Source organism: Bactrocera dorsalis, chromosome 5 (assembly GCF_023373825.1).
Source record: "Bactrocera dorsalis isolate Fly_Bdor chromosome 5, ASM2337382v1, whole genome shotgun sequence".
In the NCBI taxonomy this organism is placed as follows: Eukaryota; Metazoa; Arthropoda; class Insecta; order Diptera; family Tephritidae; genus Bactrocera; species Bactrocera dorsalis.
In genome coordinates, this window is record NC_064307.1 from 1,141,613 (window position 1) to 1,154,665 (window position 13,053).

Below are 13,053 nucleotides of genomic sequence, written 5' to 3' on the forward strand. Positions count from 1 at the left end.
GACTCCGCTGTCCCGAAATTAAAAATATAGTGTGCTCTCTGTTCAAAAACAGTTCATTGGCCTTGTAACGAAATGTTTTGTTATTTCTAGCCTGATTGATTGACATGATGAACTCAAGAATTAAGATTACTCAATAAGAAAACATATTTTATGAAGATCTTTTATTTTTTCATTTTGATCAGTAAATTTAAGTACCAGCTTATACTATAGTGGTCCGATGTCGGCGAAACCTAAAAAACTGAGAGACTAGTTCGCGTATATTCAGACATATATAGCTTCACGTTGATCATTTATATATACCTTATAGGAACTCCGACTTATTCTTTACTTGTCATATATTTCGAATAATTCTTCTTCTTTTTGGTGTCATAGCTCTTGTCAAGTCCAACTTCGTTTCTGTAGAGGTCTTAAGATTAGCACTCAAATGCAAAGCTGTTCTATATGAGACACCATTATCGAAACGCTCTACTATATACCAAACAACTTCACAATCGCATTCCAATTTAGTCTCAGCCTTGCGGTTACTTCCAGTTTTTAACGTGTAAATTAAAGCCTTGATTGAGTAATCCAATAAATTCGCAGTAACAAGATGATTTCAAGCATTAAGTAATTAAAAAGGAATGTATGAAGAATAACAACAGCAAAACCAAATGGAATCGATTGACATACGTAGATAATTCCTTTTAAATTAAAAAGGAAACCAAACAAATTGAGCAAACATCGCCAAGGTAAAAACAAATCGTTTACTTGCGGCACCGATTATCGCGAGCAACATGGAAATCGGGTTACACAGCCAGAGGACTTTTAGTCCTCTCTTTAAGCAATTTGTTGCATCTTCTTGTTATCCGCAAGTGCAACAATTTTGTAATAACTTGTAAAATACGAAATGGAAAATTTGTATACGCAACGTTGCACGCTACAAAAGTAAAAGCAGAGGCCCGAGTTGCGACCGCATTCCGGTTGAATAATGTCAGCGTGTATTGATGCCTCGGAGGTGTGCATTGATATGTCATTTTGGTAAAACGATGCTTGCTTGCCCGTATTACATGTGTGCTTGTGTGGAAATATACTTATGCAATAATGCTTTCAGTGAGCTTATGAAGTAATCGGTGCAGCGTTTGTATTCGGTATGGTAATGAAGGTAAGTCGGAGCTGGTAGACTTTAGTTTAAGGGACTATGCTTGATGGAGTCCTACCATTTTATGGACACTTGTGCAACATCTTTAGCCAAGGAACTATATAGACCTCCGATTACTTTTCGGTCTCGTACATAGCGACTGGGGTTCGTGTGAGCTTGTTGAGCACTGGGCAACAACAATCACTGGCTTGGTTCGAAATCATCCAGAATAGAACGACTGAGGTCCATTAAACTATGTGCTTGCTCATAGGAGGGCTTATCTTCCAGCACTTGTAGGGGTTCTAACCAGATGCTGTTCAAGAGGCATAGACAAGTGACAAAAATGTCTGAAAGAAAGAGTTCACATTTCGATACTTTCTCTTCCATTATCCAGCTTTCGTCAGGCTAAGAAAATTTTGTATTAATACCAAGAAGGATATCACAGAATATTGGCGTTTTAACACGTTTTTGAACGTTTATGATGTGGGTCTCAATTATATCAATTATGCTAGCTCTTTTTTGCCATTTACGATCATTTAAATGGTAAAAGCTGCAGCGGACGATATATAATTTCAACCATTATACTATTTCGATTACATAAAACTAAGTATTCCATTTTCTATAACAGACAAAATTGGTTCAATTTCAAACCGATTACTCTACGTTTGGGATTATTATAAGATCACTAGCGTATTTTAATCAAAAGGAAGCAACACCTACAGCAATAACGTCATATATTTATAGCATTGCTTCTGTTTCAGCGGTTCATATTGCAATTGTTACAAATGTACGTTGTGAAGGAAAAGGAGAAGAGTGGAGTGCTTGAGCGCAAATATACCTCTCCCAACTGCCTCGCCTTTCTACAAACTACTTAAAGGCAATCAATTTGTAAACGTTTAATACCCTCAAAGCCATGCGGCTGCAATCTAACAACTCTCTCCCCCAACCGCCACAGCAGAGTTCTTTCGGCAATACTATTCAATAAAAATTGATCCAATGTTGCATGTTGCATGAAGCAAGCGATGAAATGAAGTTGCTTTGTGGCAGATTGTGTGGAGGAAAAAATAATCAAAAAACTTTTTCCATTAAATTCCAATTGGAGGTGGAGGCCAAGAAGCCAAGTGATACTACTTACGGGCACAAACTAACAAACACTTCGATATGTGCTTGCAACATGAGTGCTTTCGCATGAAGACATTTCGTTTGAGCGAGTATTTTATGTGTTGCAAAAAACCGCAACATTGATCGGCAATAAATTATCGCAAAGCAAGTGCAGTTTATGTTGTTGTAATTGCAGTTGAATTTTTTTGTTGCAACATGTGCAGTGCGAAGAAACGCCCTCAAACGGCAGCAAATGTAGTGGCAACTGCGGCAGCTGTAATATCGTTCTAGTTATGGGTGCAAATCAATTGGTTGGAAGCAAATGGCACACAGTGGGTGTTTTAGCGAAGGACTTGTAGTATTTTGAGGGATATACTGAACATGCTGGGTTAAAAGCGGAAAAGAGTGCGTTTATAAAGGGTGATTTTTTAAGAGCTTGATAACTTTTTTTTAAAAAAAAACGCATAAAATTTGCAAAATCTCATCGGTTCTTTATTTGAAACGTTAGATTGGTTCATGACATTTACTTTTTGAAGATAATTTCATTTAAATGTTGACCGCGGCTGCGTCTTAGGTGGTCCATTCGGAAAGTCCAATTTTGGGCAACTTTTTCGAGCATTTCGGCCGGAATATCCCGAATTTCTTCGGAAATGTTGTCTTCCAAAGCTGGAATAGTTGCTGGCTTATTTCTGTAGACTTTAGACTTGACGTAGCCCCACAAAAAATAGTCTAAAGGCGTTAAATCGCATGATCTTGGTGGCCAACTTACGGGTCCATTTCTTGAGATGAATTGTTGTCCGAAGTTTTCCCTCAAAATGGCCATAGAATCGCGAGCTGTGTGGCATGTAGCGCCATCTTGTTGAAACCACATGTCAACCAAGTTCAGTTCTTCCATTTTTGGCAACAAAAAGTTTGTTAGCATCGAACGATAGCGATCGCCATTCACCGTAACGTTGCGTCCAACAGCATCTTTGAAAAAATACGGTCCAATGATTCCACCAGCGTACAAACCACACCAAACAGTGCATTTTTCGGGATGCATGGGCAGTTCTTGAACGGCTTCTGGTTGCTCTTCACCCCAAATGCGGCAATTTTGCTTATTTACGTAGCCATTCAACCAGAAATGAGCCTCATCGCTGAACAAAATTAAAGCGCGAAACACATTTCGAACCGAACACTGATTTTGGTAATAAAATTCAATGATTTGCAAGCGTTGCTCGTTAGTAAGTCTATTCATGATGAAATGTCAAAGCATACTGAGCATCTTTCTCTTTGACACCATGTCTGAAATCCCACGTGATCTGTCAAATACTAATGCATGAAAATCCTAACCTCAAAAAAATCACCCGTTATATGCGAACTAAGGGATCAAGTAGATTTAAAAAAGTGGGGATAAACGTGGATCGGTCTGGGTCGAGAACACGAAACTTCGCCAGTTGCCTCTATCCTTTCAAGGTCACGCCCAAGTGCAGACAAGTAACTATGCACTTGGTTTTTCCATTGTATGCGTGGGCGCCTTTGCTTCCGGCGTCTATCCATGAGTCTTGCGGCGTTGGAGCTTTTCGCTGGAGCATCATCTTTCATGCTAACGACATGGCCTAACCGCGTAGCTCTTACAGTTCGTGGTTGCTGCTTCTTGCCCACGTGTACGGTACCAAAGATCTTGCGAAAAACATTTCTCTTCAATTCTTCAAAATAATACCTGTTGGCAAGAGTTATTCTGCGCTTGATCTTCAGGCCAACAGTGATGTAGTTCCCAAGATGCAAAGGATCTTTGTATGTGGCATTTTCAGCTTCTCGCCACCGACTTTAGCTCTGGCGGTAATCCATCGGTCCCTGGGGCTCTCGTGTTCTTAAGCCGCCTTAGAGCAGTTGTCACCTCGCTTTGGTCGAGTGTTTTAGAAAATAATTCAACTTTTAGTCAGAAAATATGTCTTCCATATTTTTTGGGGTTCATAGCATGCCCGTTCTGACTATGCTTTTTTAGGGCGTTTGAGGTGTAAATCATTCGATTGCTTTAATCTATAATGTACGCTTGAGGGTTTTAGCAAGATTATTTCGTTGGTAGATTAAAGGAAAATAAAAAGCAATCCGCTGTAGTGTCGTACGTGAATTAGTCGCCACATAAACCAAAAGACAATAATAATTAATTCGTTTTTTTTTTGCTCAATTATAATTTCGGATAAATTATCTTCACCGAATTGGAAAACAGAGTTTTGATATAACCTTATAAATATATAAAAATAAATAATTTAAAAATCCAAACTCAGACCAACGGTCAATTATTTCTCAGTCCACAGAAAATCAGATCTAAAAATTTTGTTCCATAAAATTTTGATTTTTCACATTATCCCGTTTTGTCGACATGTCAGTTGTGACAAGCTTGTTTTAATTTCAATACGTTGTATTTACGTACACAATCGTAAATTCAATTCCATTACAATCTGCTTACAAAGCTGTCAACTTGCCACTATTGAAAGTTGGCAAAATAATAATGCAACCACACCAACATTCATACTCAAAAGCATACCTGTATATTCCCGATAATAAAGATAATAAAGCAGCAAACATTGCATACTTTCTCGATGAAGCGATTGCAGAACGCAGAGCCACAATGAAGAAGCATTTTTAATTGACTTCTGACTTGACTTTTTGCGCTTGCGGCCATAACAAATTGTACGGATCGGCCTATGGTGGTGGCAATGGGTTGATCGGCATGTTGCCACAATGGTCGGCAACAGCTGCTGGCGCAACGCTGTGGTGTTGGTGGCAACACACAGTAGGCTTCGCCACTTTTATTGCTACTCAAATAGCGCGTCAGTGGTTGTCGTGCGGCGCAACTTCTGTTGCAACGCACGCGGTTGCATTATTACACGTTGCTGTGGTAAACGGTAATAAATGCATTTGAATGAGCGTGTTGTGTTGTTGCGTCTGGATGTTGCAATTCTTAAAAGTTAATAAAATACGCCCAATGATAACAAGAAGTCAATCGAACGCATAACTCGGCCCTGAGGTCTTCATCTTCAACTTTAGCTTTGCTTTGTGCAATAAAAACAACAATATATTGTTTTCATTTTTTTAATCTTTTTTATAAATATTCAATATTGTTAATCCGCCAACAACTTTGTTTGCGCCCAAAGCTGCATGCTGTCGTGCCACTGGACGCAGTCGCATAGCGTGGCAGCGTTCGGACAGAAAAACAATCAATTAGGTGCCACGAATGTTGCTGCCACAACTCAAGCTATTTCAGCCTTTGTCTTTATCATGGTTGTTTTATTTTGGCGCTTGAGAAATTGTGATGCCACTGCTGCTACTCGCTGCTACCCATTTCGGCTGCGTGTTGCTTTATTGTTGCTATTGTTGTCAGTTATATTGGCATTTTACGATCGCGATTTGGCTTTTTACCTGTGCTTTTGTTGTTTTTTGATCGCAACAGCTTCTTCTGCGCGACGACTTGCATATCTCCTGCAACTGCAGCGTTTTATGGTGGCTTTCAGCGGCCGCGGCAGGATTTATTGCACATTTTTATAGTTACGTGTAAATTGGTTTTTAAAATGTAAATTTATCATAACACAAAAACAAGCCGTTTCCATTTACTACACTTGCAACTTTTCACCAAGTTTGCATTGTGCCGAGCTTCTTATATCGAATTTTATTGCTGTTCGGTTCTTTATGTGATCCGTGCTTTGTATACAGCAACGTCCATATAAATATGCTTCATCGAACTTTACACGCACTGATAGAACAAAAATGTATTTTCGCGTGAATTAAAGCAAATCTTTATTATCGTATTTAAAATTCTGAGCCAATGCAAGCATTCCATAACTTAATTCAAATTTCTATACACTTGTTATAATCTTCAGTGCCTTCAGCTAATTTTAAGTTTTTCGGTTCCGGTTCATTTTTGGAGCGCCATTCTCTAGATTTTTGGATGGCTACATCGCCTTTCTCATAAATCCACGTCTCGTCACCGGTAATGATGAGTTAGATGAATGTAGAGATAAAGTATACTCCTGAAAACATTTCGGCTACATTTGGAATGATTCCGTAGCCCGTGATTCCATTAAAAACCCAATTTTATTTTATTTTATGGTCGTAACAATGGTCCATCTGTGCTCCTTATTCCTCGAATTGCTAAAAATTTCGAGCGTACATTTCCTTTAGATAATATGAAAGTGCTAATAAGACAAAAAATAACCACTCGAAATAATGAAAATAATGCCTTTCAGGCAAGGATTGCTGAAGACCGCAATTTTTCGATTCCAAGATGTTCTCAAGAATTGAGACTGTCTCAAATCAAAATCTGGCTGATTTTGAGAAAGGATTTGGGCTTGCATCCGTATAAAATTATTCTCACTCATGAACTGAAGCCATTGAACTACCGTAATTGAGGTGAATTTACTAATTTAGTTTTCTCCGAACTTGCTCTTCATGACATATGACTTCATTTAGTCGAAAAAGTACTCGAAAATCGGGGTTCGTTGAATTCGTTCCTGTAAAAGAAGTCGTGGAGGTCATTTGAATTATGTTACTTTCTCATTGTCTCTGATAATGGTGTAAGTAGAATTCAAATACCATTGACTATCAGATAACTTCAATTAGTTATATCTCTACCAACATAACGCAGAATCAGTTATTACTTCATTGTCAAGAAGGGAAGACCTGTCCATATTTTATCATCCGCCACTGTACGCTTTTGCTTCTTTATCGGTAACTTCAAAAACATTTACAGTTGGCAACTTACATAAATACAGATATCTGCTCGTCCAGTTGATTGTGGCGACAAATTGAGTAGCTGTCAGTTCTGGACCGGAGTTTTTGATTAAATTGTTAATGGCTTATAATTTACGCTTTTAGTAGCTTTTATGAGAAAGTTAAGAGGTTTTAAAGCGAACTCGTGTGAAGAATTCGTGCAAGAAGCAACATTTAAGTGTTCTTCATTCGTACATGAGAGTGGGTTATATAATTTGACACATTTTTAGAGATCCGAGAGCCTCTTTGAATATTTAATAGTTTCATATTTAAGAAAGCGTATCTTTCTGATATTTTGAAGCTATATTCTGTAAAGGTCCGCTCTGAATAATGTATGTGGATATTGTAGCCTTGGACAATAATTTATGCGAAATTTCGTGAAGTTAATTTACCAAATAAAAAGGGTTTTCCTACAAGAACCTGAGTTCTATAGTGATCCGATGTAGATGGTTCCAAAAAATTAGTAGCTTGAGAGAAAAGAATTTGTGTAAAAGTACAGATATTGATATGTCAAAATCGGAGGAACTAGACGAACAGATCGACACAGCTCGTCGCGCTGATCATTTAAATATAGGCTTTATAGGATCTCCGACGTTTCCTTTTAGGCTTTACAAATTTCGTGGCAAACTGTTCAGGGTATAAAAATAGCTGTTAGAGGTTTTTAACCACTCGGTGTCTTTGCAGAACTTATGGTATATATCGCCAACTACATCCGAACCGGTATGAACTCTCCTATCCTCTCCTTTCATGCCACGATATTCGATAATCCTGATTCGAAAGATGAGCTATATGAACTTTATGAAGGTACGAGTATAGACATAGTACAGAATATATTGCATTGACTCCTCTGTCTCAAAGAGTTCATACTCAATAAAGTCTTAAAAGAGTTGGTTGTAGCAAAAGAAGAGGCTTCCACTGCATTATACGAGTAGAACAAGGATTTGACCAAACACACGAGATGTGACTTTCTTTATATTTTGTCAATTGAAAGTCTTATGGATAAAGTTTGCGGCTAAAGCCTGCCAGAACAAAAACAGTAGCTCGAAGTTCGTATGAAAATTTTTGCAGCCAAATGAAATGCGAAGCAATTCTTTGCATTGGCGCTTTGAAATATGAAACTGTCTTAATTTGACGGCGCATTTCACCAATAAAATGCAAATAGCGCAGCGGCCAATAGTCAGCGATGTTGTATTGTAATTAACCCCTTTTAAGCCGACTTAAATCAAGAAAATTAAACACTTTCCGAATGTTGCACGCATGTTGCAATTAATATTCCCGGCTTGCCAAAAGGCAAAGAGTGTCATGAGCAAATATGTAAATATGCTGTATACATACAAACGAACATACACACATCTGCTATATGTATGCCTGTCGTACACCTTGGTGTGTAGGCTGATCCCATTGCATTGCTGCGGGTGCAATGTGAATTAAAGGATGGCAGGAAGTGGGTGGATTGAGGGGTGCTGTGATGGCAATATACATATATATGCGCAAATATGTGTGAGGTTGTATTTATATATCCGAGCTGTGAACAATAGCTCAGCCCTCGTAATTGTTGCTGTTGAATTTATTGCTGTAGTTGATGTTGTGACAGACTGCCGACGGCTGTGGCAAACGCTGCCAGTTGCGCTCATCATAAGCCTCTGTAGTGACAGGGTATGAATTATATATTTGAATGTGTGTGTATGAGTATTTTCAGGCCGTGTGCGGCAGGCGTTAAATTGACACAATTGAACACACCCTCGAGGATTTTGCGGCTCAGTGAGCGCTGAAGCTTGATATCAACAACTGCTAGTGGGTGAATTCATAAACCAATATAGACGCACACACACACTCGCACACACTCATTTGTATTTGAGTGTGTAAGCTTGTACTTAGATGCCAATATTTGTGTGTGCACATTGTACCTTTGCTTTTCAAGTTCCGTTTGTGATGCTCAACGTGTGAATTGCACGCTCGAGGGTGCATTTAATCGGAAATGTTAACATCTTCATCAAGTGGTAATGCGGCGATTGCTGCGCTATGCCCCTGAACTGCTTCTTGTGTACTTTTGCGAACCAGCCGGGAGAGCGGTGGGGGAGTGTCGGCACAGGGGCTGCTAAAGATGCCTTCAGCAACCTTAAATGTTGGTTTTAAGCTGTAGTGCTTATTTATTGCTTTGCAATTCGCTTCAATGAACGAGTGTGGATCCACATAGGTCCTAAATATGACTACGTGGCAGTATGTAAACACACTTAATCCCGACTTCAATGTGCCAAATAGCTTTTGCATGTTGCACGTATTGTTGTGGGTAAGATTGTTGTTTAGCTATACAAGTTATTGTTTACAAATAAATGCCATATTGATATGATATAATATGACAATTGATTTCATTTAAGGCATGTACGGGTATACTTATCTTCAGGTATTTAAATATTTGTAGATCATTCAAATATATTTCATTAGATATTATAAGCTATTTGTGTTGTTGTATTGAATACCACAACTTGAGTGTGGAGAAATGTAAGACTCACTTCTTCATAGAATAATCGTCTCCATTTTCTAGCAGCCTCTTCGTTTTCTCAACTGCAAAATTTTTGAGTAGTAGATATTCTCACAGATGCATTAAGAAATTCCTTGTATCCATAACCTCAAATGAAGCTGAGCAATTGGGGTGCTAATCAAATTAAAGACTATAATGACCAGTTAACTATTCTTTAAGCTTCTAGATCAGTGGCAAGTGGTCATTTATTTTTGGCATCGTCTTTGATGTCTCCGAAAGATGACTTCTGGAATATAAGGGAATCTTTTTTCATATGAACAATACTTCTAATATGGTCCAACATCCAGATGAAAGTGTTTGCGAAATATGATCAAAAATGTGCCAAATAAAGAACAAAAGATCGTTTATAAAATTGTTTCCTAAATTGGTACAACCTTATTTTATGTTCACGTAAAGTTTAATTTCCATATGTCAATTATCGTCATTCACCCTATTAATGACGATGGCATCGGAAAAGTTAAAAAATAGTGCTTGAAAATCATTGTGTTGGCATCAGATAGATAAATACTTGAAAATGTTGCTTTTTTGACGGGTCAAACTTGATTAGTATAAGTAATATTTATATGTTGAGGTTAGAGAAACTCGGCATTTGCTTCAGTTAAAATTTTGGCAAGTATAAATTTATAAGTTCCATGTAATGCTGGAATTACAATCACTGGATCATCTACTGAGACGAACGTCAATGAAAAGGTAAATCAATCTGAAGTTGAATCAAATCTTTAGATCTTTTGTAATAAAGTGCATTTCCGTCTACCAATGCAAATAAGCCCGATGAGACTTTCCACGCATCCTTACATCTCAGATGTGGATATCATGTCTAAAACGTTGGTGGTCCACATTTTTTCAACTGAATTAAAGTTATTCTTTTATCAACGTTTTACTGTGTTTTATGGACGTACTTAAAAAAATGCCAACTTATTTAATATTTCTACCGTAGAGGCAGTACTTAATAAAATTCCCATCGGCATTTTGATCTCATTTTTTCATGGAGAAAATAAAGCTGCAAAAAATGGATTTCCATTGCAAATATACTTGATACCATTTAGTCAAGTGTAAAAAATTCAATCAGCATACTCGGCAAATATACGACGCTGAGACGGACGCATTGCAATGACGGCCAGGAAATGGAAAGTACAAGTATAAAGGTAGTCATTGAAAGAGAAGGCGCACAGTGTTTCTGCATGCACTTTTATAAAGAAAAATTATTTCACAAAAAGTTAATATGACACTAAGTTCATGAAAAAGTAAAAAGTTAACTATTGTTGGAGTATATATTGAAAATCATGACTGACAGGACTGAAGATAGAACTTTTTTTTTCATCATCAAATTCATAGCTGAATAATGGTAGGGAGATTTGATTCAATTTACAATTTAATTTGAGCGAGAGACCTTCTAAGATAACAACATATTTCGCTCAATTGCTCTGAAATTACCGCTAAAGGAAGGAATTTATCGAAAATTTTAAATCGATGTTTTAGAATCATGGTTAAATTTTGGTTGCACCATATGCATAATTATAGAAAATCAGATATAAGTAATTTTTTGTCGATTATATAGCTTCTTGCTTACTATCCATGAGCGCTGGTCTTTTAAAGCCAGTTAAAACCTATGTGGAGAAATGTTTGAAGACTCAAAAAATTATGTAAAATCGCTTGTTCTTTTATGTCCACTTCATAATGCCATGGTCTTTTATTTATACAACTTACTGTTCGATTCGCTAACTTTGTGCAAGCCATTTTGTGCTCGCTGCAGACTTCCTCTCCTATTGAGTTGCCATTTTGCGCCGTTGTACTTCATCTATATTGAACGTTGGCTCTTCGAATTGCTTCATATTCATTGTCAGCAAATAAATGCTGATCCGCAAAAGTTTTTGCTGCGACGCTGAAACAAAACATTCAAGCGGAATCGAATTGTACTCTTGATAATTTAATTTGTCACAGAGAAAAATAGCAGCATACACGAAATACACGAAACGATAAGTTTGGCGCAAGTGAGCTGCTGGCAGAGAATTGTAAGTAGCATTTCGGAAAAACTTCCGTTGATTTTAACAAGAGAAATAAAATCTCTTTTTGCCTCAGTAAATGACTTCATATGTACGAACATACGTATGTATGTGCGTATGCATGAGAAATTTCTTTGTTTTGTGCATTCCTCTACTCTTTGTTAGCAATTCCTTCTAACTGCTCTATGTAGTTTGTTTTTTTGATATTCTCATGCGCAAATACTTTTATATATTCCATCCAGCTCGTCTTTGAGTTTTCACAATTTTTTCTTCTTCAGTTTTCTAACGCTTAAAATTCATTGGCGCATGAGAACACGTTCTTACTTTTTCCTTCCGTGGGCTCACTGCTTCAAACGCTCTACCATAGTCGTCGCCCGCTCGCCCACTCACCCCTCGCTCGTGCATAGAAATAGCCAACAAAAGCATAAAAGTTGTGAAAAGTTATGTCGGAAGGAGACTTGCAAAAAATACACTCGTATTCTGGTACACTTGTACAATTGTTTGAAGTACTTGCGCATACTTGTCGACTTGTCACAGTGCGACTGCCGCCCAGCTGGCATTTATCCAGCGCCAGAACGCTGTGGCAACGGTTGGCTCTTGGCTGATGGCTGTTGGCTGCTCGCTGTCGTCGTGCCCGTTCTTTCAGGCGCACATTCGTGCATGAGTTTGAGTATTATAAGTTCGCCCATATTATGGGAACAATAAATATACGTGATCAGCATATTGGGGCGACGTCACGCTGTGCTCATCATGTCCTTGCGCATCCTGTGCGACGTCCAACCACCAGCACAGCCGGCACAAATACTCCCACAGATACTCGCCTGCCATTCAAACTTCACACAGATTTTCAGCTTTATTTGCTATAACATTTTTCGTTACAGTTACCGTTATAAAGCAAATGTAAGCACACATGCACACACATACATGCATATACATATATATATATACACGAGTATATATGTATATATACATATGTATTCTCAATTGTGCATTTGACATTAAAGTATAGCAAGCGCCATTTATATCTGCTGTAGTGCTGGAATTATAGGATTTATGCATGACGCAGCTACCAGATTTTAAGCAGGAAACACTTGAAGAGTTTTGTGTGGCACGGAAGAACTCTTTGACGCATTGTTGTAGGGGTATTTCTCCTTTTTTCAATTGAATATGCAAGCTAAGGAATGATAAGAATGGGACTTATGTTCGGGAGTCGCGAATTTGGTATTTTGCAGGTACTCGGATATGCTGAGAGTTGCTTAAGAATGTTGCATCGAGTCCAGTGACTTTGAATTGTTATCCTTTGGTATTCAAGAAGTTAATAACTCTTTGAATGGTGCAGGCACTCAAGTTCCTAAAGCGACTAAATTTACTAAATTTGTTTTTCGCAAAAGCGCTAGTCCCCCAAGCGGCAATAATTAGGCTTTGAGATTATTTCTGAAAAGAATATAAATAATAGAAGTCATTGTGGAGTGTTTTCAGATCTTCCTACATATTGGCTCTATAACCATATTAAAAAAATGTTTTTGCGGGTAGTTCTT